Source organism: Oncorhynchus masou, chromosome 15 (genome assembly GCF_036934945.1).
Source record: "Oncorhynchus masou masou isolate Uvic2021 chromosome 15, UVic_Omas_1.1, whole genome shotgun sequence".
Classification (NCBI taxonomy): domain Eukaryota; kingdom Metazoa; phylum Chordata; class Actinopteri; order Salmoniformes; family Salmonidae; genus Oncorhynchus; species Oncorhynchus masou.
Genome location: NC_088226.1, coordinates 9932475 through 9941863, shown reverse-complemented (window position 1 = coordinate 9941863; position 9389 = coordinate 9932475). Strand labels below are relative to the sequence as shown.

Here is a 9389-nt window from a genome sequence, read left to right as displayed (position 1 = left end):
TGTGTGTGCGTGTGCATATGTTGTAGACACACTGGCGTGCATTGACGTCACTCTCAGATGGGCTTTGAGGCCCCCCACTGATTCCACCCAATAGCATCAAAGCTCCTGGAGATTCACTTTTGGCTGCTTCACGGCGTGTTGTCTCGGGCCGGCCTCATGGTGCTGAGAAGCTCTGGGGCTGGATTTAGTAAGTGTGTGTATGCGAGTAGAATTTGCATACAGGGAGACACAGTTGTCGTGTAAGAACTTGTGCATGCAGTGTGTGTGAGCATGTCACCTGAAGGGGTACGGCGCTGTTAGAGAGAGAGTGAAAGATTGAAGGAGTTGTGAGAAAGGGAGGTGAGAGATGGAAAGTAGAGCATTGGAATGGGAGAGGGTAGCTGAGGAACTGAGAGGAAAGGGGAGGGAAGAGAGGAGAGTTAGCTATATAGTGTGATGAGAGAGAGAGAGAGAGAGAGAGGGAGGGATGGAGTGGGAGATACTGTGGAGACAGAGAGGGCGAAAAGAAGCTGACAGCTGTACCCTATTTTCCATGTTTCATGTCACTGAGTTAATCAGGTGTCTCCTCTAGCAGGTTAGTCCTCTGAGAGTTTTATTCACAGGGCTCAGGCAACACGGATTTCAAACCCAGCCAGACTACAGCCACACCTTCCACCCTACTGTATGTGTGTCTGTATGAATACACTTACACTAGTGAGCACTGGTATACTTTTAAAATAATGTAGTCGTACAGGACTCCGAGGTTCAGCGTGGGCTTCGATAGCTTTAGTCAATGGTGATTGTGTAATACTTGTGAGGGTGTCATCTCTCCATTGCTATAGCTGTGATATATATTCACAATGAATGAATATTGGCCTTAAATGCCTACACAGTATATATTTTTATCTTGATATCCATACACCCCCATGTGCCTGTCAGCTAGTCTTGAAGGCCCCTCTAATAGGCCCATACATACGTCTTTGTGTGTGTACACTGCCGCTGCTTGTGTATGCTCTGCTCTGCTTTGTGCTGTACCCCACAGTTGTCTCCCAAACATCGTCACCCTCCAGTGAGTCACTTTCAGAGCGCTACACATTAATCATCCATCATCTCACTGCGCCATTTGCTTCCCAATTGTGTGTATGTAGGTAGGTGAATTCTTGATTCAGATTTTTTCACATCAACCACTTGTTGCCAATGTTGTACCACATCCACAGTTGGGTGTCATAAGCGTTGCATAACCTTAATGTAACCTAGGAGCTGTACTATAAAAGGGTTTTCTTACATAACCAGTCAATGGCTGCCAAAGAGGGCAGAGCCCTCTAGATGGTGAGTTATCCTGCACTTTTTTAGGGTTTTAAGTCATTGACACTGGAGGGCAGTGTCTGTGACCAGTGAGTTATTTCATTCTGCATTGCAATGTCCATCATCTAGTAAAGGCTAATATATGTTATGATCGATGGGGGTGGATTGTCACGTTGGCATAAAGGGTCGGGAGACAGGCGCAGGAAGGCGTAATAGTTGTAAAAATTTTACCCAAATTACGGCGTGCCATGTAAAGGCACGGGGACGAAGACCATACAAACATGTATACAAAACGCAGGGTTGAGACCCACACAAAAGAGTGAGGAGAACCTAGAATAAATACACAAGCACACAATGATACCAAACGGGACGAGACCCGTAATCATCTGCTCAATACAAGCAGCACGAAATCCAAAACAACAAAGCATAGGTACTCTCAAGACCAACGGACATTGTAACAATAATCGACAAGACCATGGTGAACAAAGGGCACAATTATACGATACTAACCAAGGAAATGGGGACCAGGTGTGTGTAATGACACAGTTCCGGAAGGATCCGTGACATGGACTGGGCATTGACTCTCTTCAGTAAACAATACTTAAATAGATGCTTCAAGCAGGGATCCCATAGTGGAAATACATACTTTTTTTAAAGGTCAGCACTTTCTGGTGTTTCGTTGATTTCATTATTATTTTCATAAGAAATATCCAAACAATCTCACACAATGGACATGTTCAGATTGAAACACCCTCAGCACCTTTAAAATACAATTCAACATAACATGAATTTTAATGGATCAACATACCATGTCATGTCTTTATGTCATCCTGTACATCATATTCCATAGGCACATACTGGTAGAATCAGTGTTGTTTCAACGTAGTTTGTCAATTTATTGTGACATGGAATCAACGTGGAAAATACTTTGGATTTGAAAAAAGTAATCATCCTGTACTGTTTTCATCTACAGTGGGGCAAAAAAGTATTTAGTCAGCCACCAATTGTGCAAGTTCTCCCACTTAAAAAGACGAGAGAGACCTGTAATTTTCATCATAGGTACACTTCAACTATGACAGACAAAATGAGAAAAAAAAATTGAGAAAATCACACTGTAGGATTTTTTTATGAATTTATTTGCAAATTATAATGGAAAATAAGTATTTGGTCAATAACAAAAGTTTATCTCAATACTTTGTTATATACCCTTTATTGGCAATGACAGAGGTCAAACGTTTTCTGTAAGTCTTCACAAGGTTTTCACAAGGTTCACAAGGTTGCTGGTATTTTGGCCCATTCCTCCATGCAGATCTCCTCTAGAGCAGTGATGTTTTGGGGCTGTTGCTGGGCAACACAGACTTTCAACTCCCTCCAAAGATTTTCTATGGGGTTGAGATCTGGAGACTGGCTAGGCCACTCCAGGACCTTGAAATGCTTCTTACGAAGCCACTCCTTCATTGCCCGGGCGGTGTGTTTGGGATCATTGTCATGCTGAAAGACCCAGCCACGTTTCATCTTCAATGCCCTTGCTGATGGAAGGAGGTTTTCACTCAAAATCTCACGATACATGGCCCCATTCATTCTTTCCTTTACACGGATCAGTCGTCCTGGTCCCTTTGCAGAAAAACAACCCCAAAGCATGATGTTTCCACCCCCATGCTTCACAGAATGCTGGCGGTCATGACAGAAGTCAAACATGAGTTTCTTTCCACCACCAAGACACACCATCTGTCAGGACTTTGGTCGCAGCTGTTCCCCCCACTTAACCCCAACAAACAAAACATCCTGCAGGTTGAGTTCAATAACTACAAGCAGAAGTGTGGTGAGATGAAGGAAGCTTTGAATAGGTCAGTAGCCTACAGAGTAAGTGTTTTTCTAACCTTCATATTTAGTAACCGGTCCATGTAGAATAAACAACTTTTTTTTATTTATTTTTATTTACTTTTATTTAACTAGGCAAGTCAGTTAAGAACAAATTCTTATTTTCAATTACGGCCTAGGAACAGTGGGTTAACTGCCTGTTCAGGGGCAGAATGACAGATTTGTACCTTGTCAGCTCGGGGTTTTGAACTTGCCACCTTCTGATTACTAGTCCAACGCTCTAACCACTAGGCTACCGCCCGAAAACTCTTGATATAGTACCATTGAAGCAGTGTTCTGCTAATATAACAATATGCACATTTCATCATTCATTGTCATTCCCAGCCAACACAGATACCGTGCCTATCGGCATTTTGTCTGGTGGTAATGTGGCCACCTTGGCAAACATGTCAGTGTGGTCATACCTTCCTGTGTGGTGTCCCGTATACAACAGGAGTTCCTTGATACTGTTGCAGAATACACAGGGTGTCTCCCTCCCCATATTGACTGATACCATTACATTCAATCATTAAAAAAAGACTATACATGTAAAAGTTGTCTCTAGTAAAATGTTAATTCTGAGTGCCAGACATCAGCATCAAGCCTGTCTGTCAGTCTGGATTTCACAACATCATCTTGCAAGTCTCTATGTGCTTGCTCCATACATGTTTTTGTGAACACATACACGCATTGTCACTGTTCTATTACCAAAGTCAGGATAAGTTGATCTGACACACAAACAGGTACTATGTTGAAGTTTGAACAGGTCAGATAGAACCTACCCAGTTATGGTCTCCACATCAAATGAGTGAGGTTGCCATCTGGCAAAAGTATCTCCAGTCCATCTGTAGAAATAGGCAGAGTTGAAGCAGAGTTCATCAATGACACATGGAATGAAAAGGGGGTTATGACAAGCAGTTTTGTTATGACTTTAACTACGCTATTACTAATATAGAGATAAGACCTAGGTTCTATCAGGTTGGGCCTATATAGGTAAGTAGCAGTAATAGACTAGGTGGTGTTTACAGGTATCATGTAGACCTACAGGACACTATGTGTATTACCATGAGTCAGTATGCCCATGAACGATACAGAGGGAAGATATACCAGAACATATACCACAAGACTGTATATGTACCATGTATAGAATAATGTGGTGGATCCACCTAATAAGCATAGACACATTAAATGTTATAACTGGGTTATTGTGAAACTATATGATACACCCACACAATGGCAAACACAAGTACCCTTTTCCTCAATGTTAGTGGAATTTATTCAAACTGAAGATAACTGTCAAAAATAAATTAGAATGTAAAAGTAAAAAAGGTAAGGATATAGCAATTATCACAAAGGACACTGAACACGTCAAAAATATGGATGAAACTCTGTAAGCAGGTGAAACCGGGGGAACACGTTACTTTCCAGAACCCGAGAAAGTTGAAGCTAGTTTAAAACTGGTAGAAATATTCTTAAAAGATAGCGAACTTAAAAAACATTTTATAGCAGTATTTCTGATTGTATTCTCAACTCACCATCATATACGTTTAATGTGGGGCAATGACAGTCTGACATAATTTATCTTACAGTATCTCACCACCACTAATGAGATGAGCGTGCTTGATACATGTCACGTCGGAGCTCCTTAAAGTTAGGGGGTGTGGTCGACAGTGCACAGCTCTCCTCTCACATCCAACCTGGATCGATATTTGTTTATAATGCAGACGAGATCACTGAATCAGTGTACCATGAGTTTAAATGCTCGGCGGGAGACGGCACAGTATTCCCTTTGAGTCAGGAACCAGAACTCGTCCATAGTGACCTGTGTATGGGTGGTCTGCAGCATTCAGTCACATGACAGCTCGATCAGCTGTTCAATTTTACTTACCTGCATGTCAACTGAGGCAGGAACACAGTCAAACGGATTTTTGCTAATTCAGTCACTCACCTGTAGAATAGTTTTCTATTTCCCCCGCATGCTTGAATTCCGTTGAGCTTATGTCTGTTACATAGGCAAGAAGACACATTTTCTTTTAATTACACAGAAAGTCAACAGTCAGTTTTTTACATCCATAGCGAATGACAACAGTTCCTCTCTCGAAAACCACCAAGCCTCGGTGTGAAATAGAACATTGTCATGCTCTGATCCCATATTTCCACATAGTTTTGCGAACAGGAGTGCGCAATGTAGTTCACAATCGAAGTTCTGTGCTCAGCTGTTTTGCCATCAGTTGTTCCGGTGTACACATTATAGATCAGTGGGTGTGTCATACAATGTGTTCATATGGCAGAGGGAGACACATTCATAACTATAGTGCAGAGACCTGCCCGCTGTCCTGTGATAGACAGAGTCAAATCTGTGGATAAGTCCACCATTCGATCCCATGGAATCTGTATTTTCGTAAATATAACCATGCAACACACTGAACATCCCCTGTGCCGTTTCATGCTCGGGAATCGTGAGACAGAACAATAAGTCCTTGTGAATAGTATCACCCAACATGTAGCAAACAAAAGTCAATACATAGGCATCGCGGCCCTCACGTCTAACGTCCATTTGGAGAGCATAATCTGGGGGGTTTATGAGTTTTTCAGTCAATGTCCTCTTGATTATTAGCTATAGCATCAATTCTTAGTTTAACAGTGTTTCTAACAAAGGTATTGATGTGAGTTTCTGTGCCTCTGCCTCCCCTCACATTGTTTTTACCATATCAATTGCGGCCGGTAATATCTCTGTAATACTGTCTGGTTTCATAGCGTAGCGGGCCTTGCCATTCACCGTGGAAATGATTCAAGTGCAAAGGTCAAGTGCGGCCTTTTCCCACGTTCTAAGGGCGCTCTCTGGTTGAATTTTTACTTTCAGATTTGAATCATTTTAATTTTAATTTTTAAGGTTAACCACATTACAATGATTTTGAGAGACAAAGACATTATTATAATAGATTTAAAAACATTTGGGGGGGGGGTTGGGAAATTCTCCCGTGACCCCACTTTCATATCAGGGACCCCTAGTTTGGGAACTTCTGAATTAGACACCTACTATTAAAACCATGCAGTAAAGCACAGGCATATAAAAACACACCCTCAAACCAAACAACTTTCAGAAGTATGAGATGTGTGTGGTGCAAGAAAACACTCTGTAATGAGGGGAAATGTGTTGCAAAAGACTAAGTCTCCTCTGTGTCTGACTGACAGCTGAGTGTATTGAGACATTGCTAGCTGGTCATAAGTGAGTCTAACGACTGGCTTAGACTGTCTGTTCTCTGAGGGAGCAGGGACTAAAAACTCATCTGAACTAGGGCCAAAGGCTAGCTGAAGCAAGGGACGACTGACACTTCAGAGCTAGGGCCTGGGGCTAGTGACTCCTCTGAACTAGGGCTTGAACAAGGGCTTAATACAAGACACTATTGCACACTAGGGCCATTAAATTGTTCTTCAGAGGTCACTGGAGCTTCTGCTGCCAGTTCAGGAACTTATTCACTTTCCTCTTCAGAGGGGCAGTCTAGTTCAACTTGCTCCGAATGAGGGCTTTTGTACTAGCACTTGGTCCTGGGACAACTGTGTCCAAAAAATCCAACACTGGAGGTTCAGAGAATCCCATTTCCTCATTCGAGCTCCCTTAGCGAGTTCCAGAACTGTCTCCTTATCTTCGTCAGATGGTGGGGCAGAAACTGATGGACCATTGATGCTTTTGATTACGTGTCTCCATCCTATTTTTAGGTTCTATACTCTCCCAACTACTGACTCCATGTGGACTTTTATTTTGATACAAGAGTTGAATCTCTCCGGCTGTGGGTTCCCTTGAGGATAGTATGGCGATGTATGGGACTTCTTCACACCAGCCAGCTGAAGGACCTCCTGGATGAGTCTACTTTGAAAGTCTCTGCCCTGATCAGAGTTTATGCGAGAAGGCAGGCCATAATGGACAAAGAACTTCTCCCAAAGCACCCTGGCCACAGTGCTGGCTTTCTGGTCTTTAGTGGCAGAAACTGAAAAGGGCCGAAGATGCTTTTGATGACGTGTCTCAATCCTCTTTTTAGGTTGTATGGTCTCACTGTCATCTTCACCAGTCAACTGGCCAATGGGAAGCAGGTGATCTCGGTAGAGTGTCCTCATAGGTCCTTTTGGGCTGTACTTGATACGTGGACAGTCCAGATAGCCTCTGCACTGTCACATGGGATTCTGGTTTCCACCTGTTGGCAATTTTGTGCTTTTCTGGGACTCCCAAGGACATGATCGCCAGGCTTTTGCTCTTGATGTCTCACCCGTTTTGTCATATCTTGTTTTATTCGCCTTATTTCTGGCCGAAGCTGCTGTGGAGGCTAGTTGATAGGCTTCCTTTAGCTGTTCTGTTAATGTGGATGTGTAGTTCAGGTAGTCTTGGTTGGAGCTGCCATCATAGAAGCACAAATCAATGGGCAGTCTAACCTCCCTCCCAAACATCATGTAGAGGGGGAGAGTTGTTTCGGGTGCAGAAAGGCAGGCCATAATGGACAAAGAACTTCTCACAAAGCACCCTGGCCACTGTGCTGGCTTTCTAGTCTTTAGTGGTGTAAGCTTGGGCATAGCGAGTGAAGTGATCTGTCACTACGAGGATGTTAGTGATGTTCTTTGTGTCATTCTCCAGAGAGAGGAAGTCTATACACACCAACTCTAGTGGGACCATAGTGGTGATTTTCACTAAACCTGCTAATCTAGTGGGCAGTGTCTTCTGCTGCATACACCATACACATGACTTGCAGTGAAACTCAATGTCTCTGGACCTGAAGGGCCAGTAGAGCCAAGCACGGGCTAGATCAAGAGTCCTCTCAGCCTAAATGTCCCATATCATTGTGGACAGACTTCCTCACCGTGGCCCTGAATTATTTGGGGAGATCCAGCTGCTTTCTCTTGACCTGATTGAGGTCTCTAGGGCAGCGGTTCCTAAAATAGGGGTTGTGACCCCATGTGGAGTCACCTGATATGAATATTGGGTCGCGAAGAATTTCCAAAAATCATGAAAAATATATGCAGTGCATTCAGAAAGTATTCATATGCCCTGGACTTTTTCCACATTTTGTTGCGTCACAGCCTTATTCTAAAATTGAATAAATAAATGAAACATCCCATCAATCTACACACAAAACCCCATAATGAGAAAGTGAAAACAGTTTTTTGACACTTTTGCAAATGTATTAAAAACAAAAAACAAAAATACCATATTTACATAAGTATTCAGACCCTTTGCTATGAGACTCGAAATTGAGCTCAGGTGCATCCTGTTTCCATTGATCATCCTTGAGATGTTTCTACAACTTGATTGGAGTCCACCTGTGGTAAATTCAATTGATTGGACATGATTTGGAAAGGCACACACCTGTCTATATACGATCCTACAGTTGACAGTGCATGTCAGTGCAAAGATCAAGCCATGAGGCCGAATGAATTGTCCACAGAGCTCAGAGACAGAATTGTGTCTGGAGAAGGGTACCAAAAAATGTTTGCAGCATTGAAGGTCCCCCAAGAACACAGTGGCATCCATCATTCTTAAATGGATGAAGTTCAGAACCATCCAGAATCTTCCTAGAGCTGGCTCCCCGGCCAAACAGCAACCGGGGGAGAAGGGCCTCGGTCAGGGAGGTGACCAAGAACCCGATGGTCACTCTGACAGAGCTCTAGAGATCCTCTGTGGAGATGGGAGTACCTTCCAGAAGGACAACCATCTCTGCAGTACCAATCAGGCCTTTATGGTAGAGTGGCCAGACGGAAGCCACTCCTCAGTAAAAGGCACATGACAGCCTACTTGGAGTTTTCCAAAAGGCACCTAAAGACTCACAAACAAGATCTGGTCTGATGAAACCAAAATTTAACTCTTTGGCCTGAATGCCAAGTGTCATGTCTGGAGGAAACCTGGCACCATCCCTAAGGTGAAGCATGATGATTTTTCAGCGGCAGGGGCTGGGAAGAGATTAAGGGGGAAAAGATATACGGAGCAAAGTACAGAGATCCTTGATGAAAACCTGTTTCAGAGTGGTCAGGACCTCAGACTGGGGCGAAGGTTCACCTTCCAACAGGACAACGACCCTAAGCACACAGCCAAGACAATGCAGGAGTGCCTTCGGGACAAGTCTCTGAATGTCTTTGAGTGGCCCAGACAGAGCCTGGATTTGAACCCAATCGAACATCTCTGAAGAGACGTGAAAATATCTGTGCAGCAATGCTCCCCATCCAACCTGACAGAGCTTGAGTGGATCTGCAGTGAAGTG

The 9389-nt window shown here is 43.4% G+C and overlaps 1 long non-coding RNA gene across 1 annotated transcript; it reads right to left on the bottom strand.

Annotated features, from left to right (window-relative positions):
* Window positions 1–2411: 2411 nt before the first annotated feature.
* LOC135554973 (uncharacterized) lies at window positions 2412–5288 on the bottom strand. Its single transcript, XR_010457795.1, has 3 exons — window positions 5093–5288; window positions 3927–3989; window positions 2412–2898 (listed from the first exon to the last, which is right to left on the bottom strand). It is a non-coding gene; the product is annotated as an uncharacterized LOC135554973 (long non-coding RNA).
* Between the last annotated feature and the right edge of the window lie 4101 nt (window positions 5289–9389).